This window comes from Xenopus laevis, chromosome 4L (genome assembly GCF_017654675.1).
Source record: "Xenopus laevis strain J_2021 chromosome 4L, Xenopus_laevis_v10.1, whole genome shotgun sequence".
NCBI lineage: Eukaryota > Metazoa > Chordata > Amphibia > Anura > Pipidae > Xenopus > Xenopus laevis.
Window position 1 is genome coordinate 89,005,297 of NC_054377.1, and position 11,898 is coordinate 89,017,194.

Below are 11,898 nucleotides of genomic sequence, written 5' to 3' on the forward strand. Positions count from 1 at the left end.
TGGAATCTGGGAATGGTGTAAATGGGATATGTGGATACATCTGCTCAGTTGATGACCATACCCACATGTATATAAGGTCCATTGGGTTAAGGGTCTAACAATATTACAGTTGAGGCAACTGAAGAAAGATGGGCCAAAAGTGGCCAATGATATGTCCATCCATAGACCCACTTATCAAATCCCACAGGAAGTAAGAGAAATATATTGTGTTTACCACTTCCTGTTGTTTACCATCCACATGTGCAGTCACCAAGGTCAGGAATAGTTAGAGTAAGAGATGGTTCACCTTTAAGTTAACTTTTAGTATGTTAGTTTAGTATGCATGGCCAATGCTAACTTTTCAATTGGTCTTCATTGTTTATTTTTAATAGTTATTGAATTATTTGCTTTCCAGCTTTCAAATGGGGGTCACTGACCCCATCTAAAAAAACAAATGCTCTGCAAGGGTACAAATATATTGTTATTGCTACGTTTTATCACTCATATTTTTTTTCAGCTCCTCTACCATTAATATTTCAGTCTTATTCTTATTCAAATCAGTGCATGGTCGCTAGGGTATATTGGACCCTAGCAAACAGATTGCTGAAATTGCAAACTGGAGAGCTGCTGAATAAAAATTGTTCAAAAAATGAAAACCAATTGCAAATTGCCTCAGAATATCACTCTCTACATCATACTAAAAGTTAATACATGAAATACATGTTACATATTGCCCTCTTGTTTATTACATTTTGAAATATTTTGTATTTCCCTAAAGGGCAACTAAATCCTCTCATATGTGGGAAATATAATGAAAAACACTTTTGCTTTGCAGGTGCAGAAACCCATATTAACCAATAAGATGTTGGTTTAAAACTGGTGACCAGTAAATGCTTCCTGGTTATTGGTTGCTATGGGTTACTGCTCCTGAGCAAACTTAGTGCATTTTACAACATAGATGGGTATAGTCTTATGTTTAAGGATGACACCAGCACCCTGATTTAGAATGTAGACTGCTTTGATTCTTTACACCCCAGACTCACTTCCTTTCTGATGTCACATTCCTGGTTTCTAGCCCCTTATCCCATCCCTCGAAAAGTGCCAGTCCCCAGTGCAGTTGTCTTTCATCCTAGGCCTGGGTCTGGACATTGCAGTCGGGAAGCTTAGTATATGAGAAACTCAAAATAAGAACTTGGTGATAAAAAAAAAAAATAGGAACTCACATATAAAACACTTTCTGGTAGAAAATTACAATTTGATGGCAATTAAGAACCAATTTGTCCATCCAGGTTACAAGTTACAAGCTTGATGCTAGTTCTGATTGGTCTTTATATTTGGATTGTAGCTATACCTTGGAGTCTAGTAAAACGCAGATGTGGTGGGGAAAAAAGTAACAAATTTTATGCTTGAAGAGGAAATGTATTTCCTGTTTCCTGGGGGCAGGGTATTCTTCCTTTCTCTCGCAAAACCAGCACTTCTGCCATTAAGTATGGCTAATATTGTAGCTATATTTGTAACACAGCAGTCTTTCACAGGGGTCGCAGGTACGGTTTTCCCCTCTGTAAAATTTTCGGAGCCTTTAAATGTTAGGCTGATAGCACACAGGCCAAATCCACCTGAATCCCCACTGCGGCCTCTCATTTGCTTGAATAGGAAATGCCTGATGGTGATAGCTCCAGCATCTTTCAACCTAAACATGGAGCTGAAAAGGACAAATAACAGGTGAATGGAGCCTCAGTGGTGCATTCAGACACATCTCTACTGCCTAAGAATATGCACCTTGTGCTATAGAATTAGGGATGCGCTGAATCCAGGATTTGTTTCTGGATTCAGCCAAGATTCAGCCTTGTTTAGCAGGATTCGGAAATAGCCAAATCCAAGTGCCTGGCTGCACCGAATCCAAAATAATTTTTTTAACTGCTTGTGGTTCTCTTCCTCCCTGTGCAAATATGCAAATTATGGTTCAGATTCTGTTTGGAGATTCGGCCAAATCCTATAATAGGGGATTCAGTGCATCCCTACACAGAATGTAATGCTCATTTAATATTTAATTGAATGATTTGTATATAATCCCTAAATGTTGTAAAAGTAATATAAATGCAGCCTGCCCTCAAGGATTACTTATTATTGTTGTGGTCTCATAGAACGAATGGATTTTGCATTAAAAAAAGTACATGTATTGTGGGGTAAGGACATCTTGATGTACTGGGATGTTTTTTTAAAGTAAGGGTTAGTGTATGGGATACTTTGCTTTCCTCTTACACACATTAAAGTTTGTAAATCCCAATAAATTAATAAATTATCTGACATTTGTAAACAATTTGTAAATGACATATATTTAATTGAGCTCCAGTCCTACACTGAATTAAGCCCAGTAGGAGTCATTTTAATTATAGCCAATAAAATTGTGTTATTTTCTTTTTTTTTTTTTTATTTAAAGATTTTTATTTTCCGTAAAACTTGAACAAGCATAGTATGAGCACACGTATGAACATGTAAGTTATAAAACAGTTGACATTATCACAGATTGGCAAGCAGAGTTGGAAGACTTGCAACACATGTAGCTCTATACAGCAAATAAACCTTCACAGTTATCTAATAAACTTGTCACTGTCGTTTTTATCTGCATCTCCTTCAAATCAACCTGTGTTACATGGGCAGGATTGCCTAATCCGGTATCGGTGCTTTCCCAGATTTCTTAAAGGGAAGAAAGTAAGAAAAGAAAGAAAGAAGAACAAAGGTAAACGGGGGGGGGGGGGGTCAGAGGGTGAGTGCAAAGGAGCCAATTCCGTGAGTCAGTTCGCGTCTGTTTGAGCTGTCTCATATTCCGCCCAAGGGAGCCACATTAGACCATTTTGATATTCTTCGCCCTGCAAGTATGCCCTAATCGTCTCCATATTTCTAATCCATTTCACTTTGGCAATTAAAGCCTGCTGGGTTGGGAGAGAGACACCCTTCCATTTGGAAGCCCTTAACGTTTTTGCAGCCGTTAGAATATGTGTCGCCAATTTGTTAGATTCAGAGGATTTCAATGAGTCAATAGGCAAGCCCAGTAGGAACGACACGGGCTCTGGCTCAATGCGTTGGTTGAAAACAGTTGACAGGGTATGGGCTACCATTTTCCAAAATGCTTTGACTGTTTCGCAGGTCCACCACATGTGATAAAACGTACCCTGTTCTCCACATCCTGCAAAGCATTGCGGGGAGAGAGTGTTTTTCGAGAGACGGGCCAGCTTCGATGGGGTAATGTACCATCTAAATATCAGTTTATAGGCTTTCTCCAATATAACAGTACGTACTGATGTCTTACTGGCCTTCTCCCAGATAGTCTGCCATTCTACGTCAAAATGGTGTTATTTTCAATCACAACCATAGACCATAGGAAAATTGGCCTCACAAGTGTCACTTTCCTGTCTGTCTTCATGCTGAATGTAAAGTATTATTTTAGTGATTCCTTTCGGATAAGGCCCTCCAATGTCTACCAAAATGTAAATGGCATTTCAGACATTTTTATGAGCAGAGATGGAGACCATTCTTCAATTGTTTGTGATAAGTATTGGGATTACAAAGTACAAAGTGTCTCTACTTAAAGTAGCCTTGAGTTCTTCTATTGCACAATAGTTATTTTATCTCACCGTTACCCGGCTGCTGAATGATCTCTATCACTTTGGGATCCTGCAACCTACAGCACTTATTGTATCAGTCTGCTACACACCTAGATGTGAAAGAAAAGTTATAAAACTATTGCCTCGCCACAATTGTAATGTTATTTAGGGAATAATGCACCTCCTGCAATAAATTATAACAATTTCAGAAATCACCAAGAAGTTCCATGACCATGTAAATGCACAAGACTGCAGGCTGAATGCCATTCTACATCTCCACACTATGCCACATTATACCACATATATCAGAGATTGAGATGCGCTTTCCATATATCTTTGTTACATAGTTACATACCGGTAGTTACATAGTTACATAGTTAAATTGGGTTGAAAAAAGAAAAAGTCCATCAAGTTCAACCCCTCCAAATGAAAACCCAGCATCCACACACACACCCCTCCCTACTTTTAATTAAATTCTATATACCCATACCTATACTAACTATAGAGTTTAGTATCACAATAGCCTTTGATATTATGTCTGTCCAAAAAATCATCCAAGCCATTCTTAAAGGCATTAACTGAATCAGCCATCACAACATCACCCCGGAGTGCATTCCACAACCTCACTGTCCTGACTGTGAAGAACCCTCTACGTTGCTTCAAATTAAAGTTCTTTTCTTCTAGTCTAAAGGGGTGGCCTCTGGTACGGTGATCCACTTTATGGGTAAAAAGGTCCCCTGCTATTTGTCTATAATGTCCTCTAATGTACTTGTAAAGTGTAATCATGTCCCCTCGCAAGCGCCTTTTTTCCAGAGAAAACAACCCCAACCTTGACAGTCTACCCTCATAATTAAAGTCTTCCATCCCTCTAACCAATTTAGTTGCACGTCTCTGCACTCTCTCCAGCTCATTTATATCCCTCTTAAGGACTGGAGTCCAAAACTGCACTGCATACTCCAGATGAGGCCTTACCAGGGACCTATAAAGAGGCATAATTATGTTTCCATCCCTTGAGTTAATGCCCTTTTTTATGCAAGACAGAACTTTATTTGCTTTAGTAGCCACAGAATGACACTGCCCAGAATTAGACAACATGTTATCTAAAAAGACCCCTAGATCATTCTCATTTAAGGAAACTCCCAACACACTGCCATTTAGTGTATAACTTGCATTTATGTTATTTTTGCCAAAGTGCATAACCTTGCATTTATCAACATTGAACCTCCTTTTCCAGTTTGCTGCCCAGTTTTCCAATTTAGACAAATCACTCTGCAAAGTGGCAGCATCCTGCATGGAACCTATAGTTCTGCACAATTTAGTATCATCTGCAAAAATAGAAACAGTACTTTCAATGCCCACCTCCAGGTCATTAATAAACAAGTTGAAAAGCAAGGGACCTAGTACAGAGCCCTGTGGTACTCCACTAACAACACTGGTCCAATTAGAAAATGTTCCATTTACCACCACTCTTTGTAGTTTATCTTTTAGCCAGTTCTCTATCCAGGTACAAATACTATGTTCCAGGCCAACATTCCTTAATTTAACCAGTAACCTTTTGTATGGCACTTTATTAAATGCTTTAGCAAAGTCTAAGTAAATCACATCCACTGCCAACCCAGAATCGAGGTCTCTACTTACCTTCTCATAAAAAGAAACTAAGAAATTGTTAATAGTAATGCTGCCCACACATGGGTAGATCAGCCTTTTGTCCCAAACTTAAAAGGCCATCCATGGAGGGTTAATGCCCCAGTCTGGTGTTCTGGTAATAAGTTGAACAACCAGATCATTATGGGTCCAGTTAGACTGCTCATGGAAGCTTAAAACTGGGTGGGAATTAGCCAGATTTTCCAGTACAGGTATGTGACCTATTATCCAGAATGCTCGGGACCTGGCGTTTTCTAGTTAACAGATCTTTCCCTAATTTGGATATGCCTTAACTCTACTAGAAAATCTTGTAAACATTAAATAAACATTAAACAAACCCAATTGCTTTGAATAAGGATTAATTGTATTTTAGTTTGCATCAAGTACAAGGTACTGTTTTATTATTACAGAGAAAAAGAAAATCATTTTTAAAAATGTGGTTTATTTGGATAAAATGGAGTCTGTGGGAGATGGCCTTAGCCTAATTCGGAGTTTTCTGGATAGTGGGTTTCCAGATAACAAATTCAAATCCCAAGCAAAGTTTAAAAACGATAACCTAGACACAGAAGAATTTCACGCAAATTTGACACAAGGTCAGTTGGCGTATTCAGACCATAAATGGTTGACATAAAGGGACATTTGATATTCAGACAGAAAGCCTCTTATTTATAGAATGCCTAAGAATGATCTGTTTCTGCAGTTTTCCATGTCATATTCCATTATCAGTTTTCCAAAAATCCCTTCAAGCCACACTAGGGTGCACACAGTTCATTACTTATATTTCCCAAAAAACAATGGTTTCATCAGCCCTTCAAATCTTTTGGTGCTCCCATGTAAGGTGCAGTGGAATTTTTGTACCCAGATTTTGCACTTTGCAGATTGCATTATGTTTGTAAATCATATGGGAATATGAGACACCGTTGGTATCTCAGACATATAGAATCACAATGCCTGGCATCTGTGCATAAAAGAAGTAACATCCTGCTTTTGGTGTTACCTTTCCAGGCAAAGTTTGTGGAAACTTTAAAGACTACCTATGGCCTATGCCCCAGGAATGATATCCTGTTTCCTGTACATAGAGCATAACACAGAATCCTCTGGCTACTCTCTTGTAGCTTTCATTTCTTTTGGCTTCCTTAGAGACCTTGAATAATTACTCCCTTCATCTTCATTTCCTTCCAGCAAAAAAAGATCATCATTTCAAGATTTATCCTTGGATTATGATTTAGGTAAGGGCAGCGCACTAGACTATACTGAACAACTTGCTTTTTTCTACAGTCTGCCTTGTTTTGCATATAAATAGGGCTACATGTGAGTGGAACTGCCATATTTCTGGCATCTGTCTAGGAAGTTTTCATAGCCTGCATAATAATAACTTAGTAGAACGGGGTCCCATGATTACTGATGGTGGTCCTACCCCCATGAATTCTTTTATAAAATTCAGATTGTTGCGGCAGGGTTGGAAGCCACCATCTATGGCTGCTTGACTTTCTATTGCTGGCACAGTTGAAGCCCAGGACCAGACTGGCTGGTTCAATGAAAAATGGTTCACTACATGGAAAAATCCAATACATTTGTTTATTTGATTTCAGGACACTTAATATGTTTCATCGAAAATTTTGTTGGTTTACTATGGTGAATGTGAAACCAAACTGCTGAATAACAGCATTCTGTTGTCCTGCTATTATAACATGCAGCCGAAATTTAAAGCCAAGGGAAATGCCATGGTTGATATCTTGGTAGCTGCCTATTCTACAATGTATTATTCAGTCCCCCATTCCTGCCTGGACTAATATAATATTGTCTTTAATTGATCAGCTGACTGCTGGTAATTGTAAATAATTAGATACAGTGCTACCACTGCACCACTCTTACTGGCAGGTATATAATCTTGACAAATGTGCAATAAGGAGAGCTCCACAAAGGGGAGCAATATATTTAAGATGATTTGCGTAGAAGCAGAAGGCAGACCTGGTCACTTAAAGATGGGTGGATGCCATGCAATTTTCTTCCATTCCTTGCTTGGGCAGCTAGGGGAAATGAAACATGAAGAGACATTCTCTAGTAAGCCTGACCTAGCAGATATTCCTCTAAAAAGCAATGAATAGTAATGAACTGTAACACACAATTATTTTTTTCAACCTAAATAGGGGAGAAAGCTGTACCTTTTCGACTGCATTCAGATGTTTCATAGGTTAAAAGGAACATTAGGATTTGTGGTTAGATGAACTGATAATGTGCAGATGAAGTGGGTGGAATAGCAAGCTATTGTGTTAGCATATAATGTTTAAGGTGTCTTTGTGGAAAAATAAATGATCATTGAAGGCATTGCTGTTTGTGCTACAGTATGGGATCTCTCCCTATAAACCCGATATCCAGACGGAATACCATGTGGTCTGTATGCCTATCTTTTTAACATGATTCTTGAATAAAGACTAATTTTTAATATAATATAGAGTTTTGGGATAACTTTTTTGGCTTTGGACTTATATACCCTTTTAAACTGGGGGCTTTATCCCAGCAACCAAAGGCCTTTTTTAACAGGTCCTAAATTCAAGCATCCTATTATATGTATTTTTTCTAAGCAATATCCAGAAAGCTCTAATTATGGGAAACCTTTCTCTTATAGACTCAATTTCATGCATATAATTCAAAATTTCTGTTTTAATAATTACCTTTTCTGTGTAATAATAAAACAGTAACATGTACTTGATGGTAACTCAGCTGCATGAGCCCATATTGATGACAAAACAATCAAATTGAGGTAGAAAGCAGACCCACTCTTACTGAAACTCTGGATGCTGCCCCTTCACCTCCCCTTGGCCCAGGTTGTGGGTGCAATAAGAGAAAACAGCATATGCTACAAGGTACGTGCGGGTGGAGGCGGCTTGTGGCACCAGGTGGAACTTAAGAAAGCAGCCCCGATGAGCCCCAGACCCCCCAGTCCAATGCTAGATGAAAGTTATAGAGATCCAAATTACAGGCAGACCCCCTGGTCCCATGCATTCCAGATAATAGGTCCCACTTGGTTAATTTGTAGCTCTGAGCTACTACTGGTAAGGAATAAGAAAATCCACCATTTTTCAGTCACGTAGTGGTAACAGCTTGTTCTATATCTTATGCAGATGGGAGAGATTTTTCAGCAGTGTTTCACCTGTGGTAAAAAAAATACATTCATTCACACTTTAGCTTAACTGCTGTCAAATTGTTAAATGTCAGCCTGATTTATGACAGTTGCCCTGGATAATAAGATCCAGCATATTTATATCCATTAGTCGTTATGTTGTGTTGGGCAGGGTGAGAATGGAGGGCCCCTAGGACATTATAAGGTGGGATGGGTGCCCTCGTTAACTAAAGGGTTTGTTTTCCCCACTGTAATTGTTTAGGGGTGGGGTGATTTAATTTTGCCTCTATTACTACAGGCACACCTAACAAGTCTATGGTATTTTCAGGTAGGGGGCATTTTAACTGTGCTTATGCTCTTGATTATTCCCTACACCAAATAAGTTATAAATTGGAGCATTCATCATAATCCGGTACAGATAAAATACATTGAATAACTCTTTGCCTCCCCCAAGCTAGTTTTTGTAAAAGAAGAAAAAAACAACATCTACAGGACCAAGAAGATGACTAAGCCCCCAACACTTGACCTTATATGCTAGGCATGTTTCATACCAGGGACAGCAGTACAATAACATACACACAACACAAAAATACAGTAAATCTACAAGGGCCCAAATGACTGAAAGTGAAAGAGAGTGTGACCATTAGGAGCCCGTCCCTGCATGTCATTAACATGAGGTCATATAATTCTGGTGCTGTGCTGACATTTCTCTCAGACACAACATTAACTATATGCATTATTATTGTTCCCTGGCAGAGAACTGCGAGCAGCAGGAAGGGATATTTACAGTATGTAGCACGGTCACCACGACTTCTCTGTGATGTTTAGGTTACATCCAGGAAACACTATCGGTTTCAGCCCACTTCCTCTGTCCAACAGGAAATGCAAGAGATGGAACAGACTTGGCAAAGTGACTTATTTTTAGATTAAGTCTTTACAAGATGACGGTCACTAATCAGAGGATTATTGGGACTTTTCCCAAAACGACTCCACTTATAGCAAGCTGCTCTTGTCTCATAGCTTCACGTTAGCCTAACAGAATGAGTCTCCTTGCAATGAGCCACTGGGAAACACTTCCGTCAGCTTAGTATTTGTAGAGCTGGAGGTTTTTGCTTTCATTTTCAGATTAGGATTCACCTGCTACATATGTTTTTTTGTTGCATCAATATTTGCCAGCATTACTGTGTTTTGGTACATAAACTGGCCTTTGTAAATTATGTCAAGTACTCATCCATTGGGGACGTTGGGGTGATATTGGGGTTAATACAGATTAGAATTTTAATAGAGGATTCTATGCGGAAGTTGGTATTTTCTTATTTTTAAGATCAATTAAGACTTATTTAAAGTGACACTGACACTTTACTCAATATAAAAAAAAGTTACTGATAGATCAAGTTGATAATTTTTCACTGATAGGGTTACTTTTGTAAGTGTTACTTGAAGTTCCCAAACCTGACTGTCCCTTCTCAACCTGTCAGAGTTTCTAATGCTAATGGACTTTTGCTGCACAAATATGGCAGCAGAGTGGATTTACCAACATAGGTGCTAAATGAAACCAGCACAGTTACTGATCGTAACCAGTAAGCATTATTTTACTAGCTACAATATAACAAATGTCCAGTTTCCCATTCTTCCTGGACAAGTGTCTGCATGAGCTGGAAAAACTGCTGCGGTTTTGTGTTGTCTCTTAAACAGTGAGGTAGTCCTCTTCTGGGCAGCGTCCTAATCCTGAATGTGTAATGTCTCTAGCACCATCCTAATGAGGCCTTCGACCCCGGAACCAGTGTCGGCTGAGTCCTCCTCTCCAGAGTCAGAGTTTGCCAAGGAGGAAACAATTTCCCCTTCAGTAACTTCCTCATCTGAGGAGGAGCCTGAGTTAGTACCCCTGAGCATAGTGACCGTGTGGCTCTGTGGTTGCTTTGCTTGAACGTAGTGGTGGAATCACTGCTCATCTTTGCCAACATCCTGTCTATAGATGAGGCCAGTTGTGGAATGCATTGAAGGTTGGAAAGGGATTGACAGTAAAATGGCCCAGCCTGGAGCATCAGAGGTGCCCTGGGAAGGGGAATCCCCCCCAGTGTGAGGGTCCCAGGGAAGGAATGGGGCAACAAGTGTGAGGAGTGAGAAGGCTGTATTGGGGCTGCAAGTGGAGCAGAGAGGATCTACTTGGCGCTCCTGAAATTTAGTGGAGGCATTGGAGCAGGCAAAGAAAGTAATTGCGTTGTTAGGGTGTCTGCCCCCCTTGTGAACAAATCCCCCCTGCCCTCGTGTCTGTACGTGTTTGTAAGAATCAGAGTGCCTGTGCTGTTGGTATGACACCGTTAGGGGAGGAGCGAGAGAGGCTCTGCACCCAGGAAGACGCTGGTAGGGACTGACTGCAACGTGTCAGTGATAAGGGAAAAAGGGTGCGAGACGGACGTTGAGGTGCGAAGAGCTGCACACCTGTGACATCACATGCTCTGCGTCCGCGCTGGGTGGGTGGCCTAGGGCTGACCGCTCTTACTACGCTGTCCCCGTGTGTGTTTTAGCAGGCAAGACATACTTGATGAGAAAGGGAGAGGAGCTCTGATGCAGAGCATTTGTCTTTCTCCAGCGGGTGGTAAGGATCTGTCCTTTCCTGAAGACCGGTCCTGTGTTGGGGGCTCACATAAGGGAACAGCTCAGCTGACCCAGCCTCACCCCTGGTGTTGATGCTAGTCATCAACCATGTTCTCTTAGAAGCCTACCTAGAGGCTAGTCCAAACCTCCTGTTCGAAGGACACTGAAAAAACTTGCGCCCTTCTGGGTGAACCGGGGATAAAGGAGGAGTAGGAGGGGCTTCAGCTTTGACCTTTTCTCATTTTCCTTCCTCCTGATGGGAGGGACCCTTTACCCCACAACCCCGTTGTCCCCCTAGGGCCTAGACGTGGGAGAAATAAAAGGTTACTAAATGAAAAGTAGATTGGCCTGATTGTGTAGAGGTTGTTTTCCATCTTCCTCTGAATCATCTAGAAGCTATGCAGAATCAACTTGGACAAAAGTTGAACTTGGATGGGTAGGGGCTTGGTTTTTTTTTTGGTCCAAATTTTCTATTATATAACACTCAGATGTATGAGAGTTAATACTGCCAAGCATGCAACTATAGATTCAGAGGCAAACGATACCAGAGCTAGACAAATGGTCCATCTGAGTCAGGCCATTTCTTCCCATAGAGAGAGATCATCTACATGTGTAAAATTATCCTTTTCTGCAGCAAAGAGTGTATGTAGCTAAAAAAGTTTATGAAGCTAATCTGTACCGAGGGATTGTCCTCATCAGGATAATGCTGAGAGTGCTGGTTTCAATTATGCACAGAACTTCTGCAGCAATGTCATTTTCCAAGGACATGGTTTGTGCCAACCCCAATTGCTGGCAACATAGATTTACATTGGCAATTTACACTTTGATTTATGACACGGTTTACTGGTTGCAGCAAAGAGCTACAGTGGGGGGGGAGTTAGTTTTGTATTTCAGATCCTGCAAGTACACCCATAACAATATTTACTTCAGCGCTTTCTGGTCTCCGTC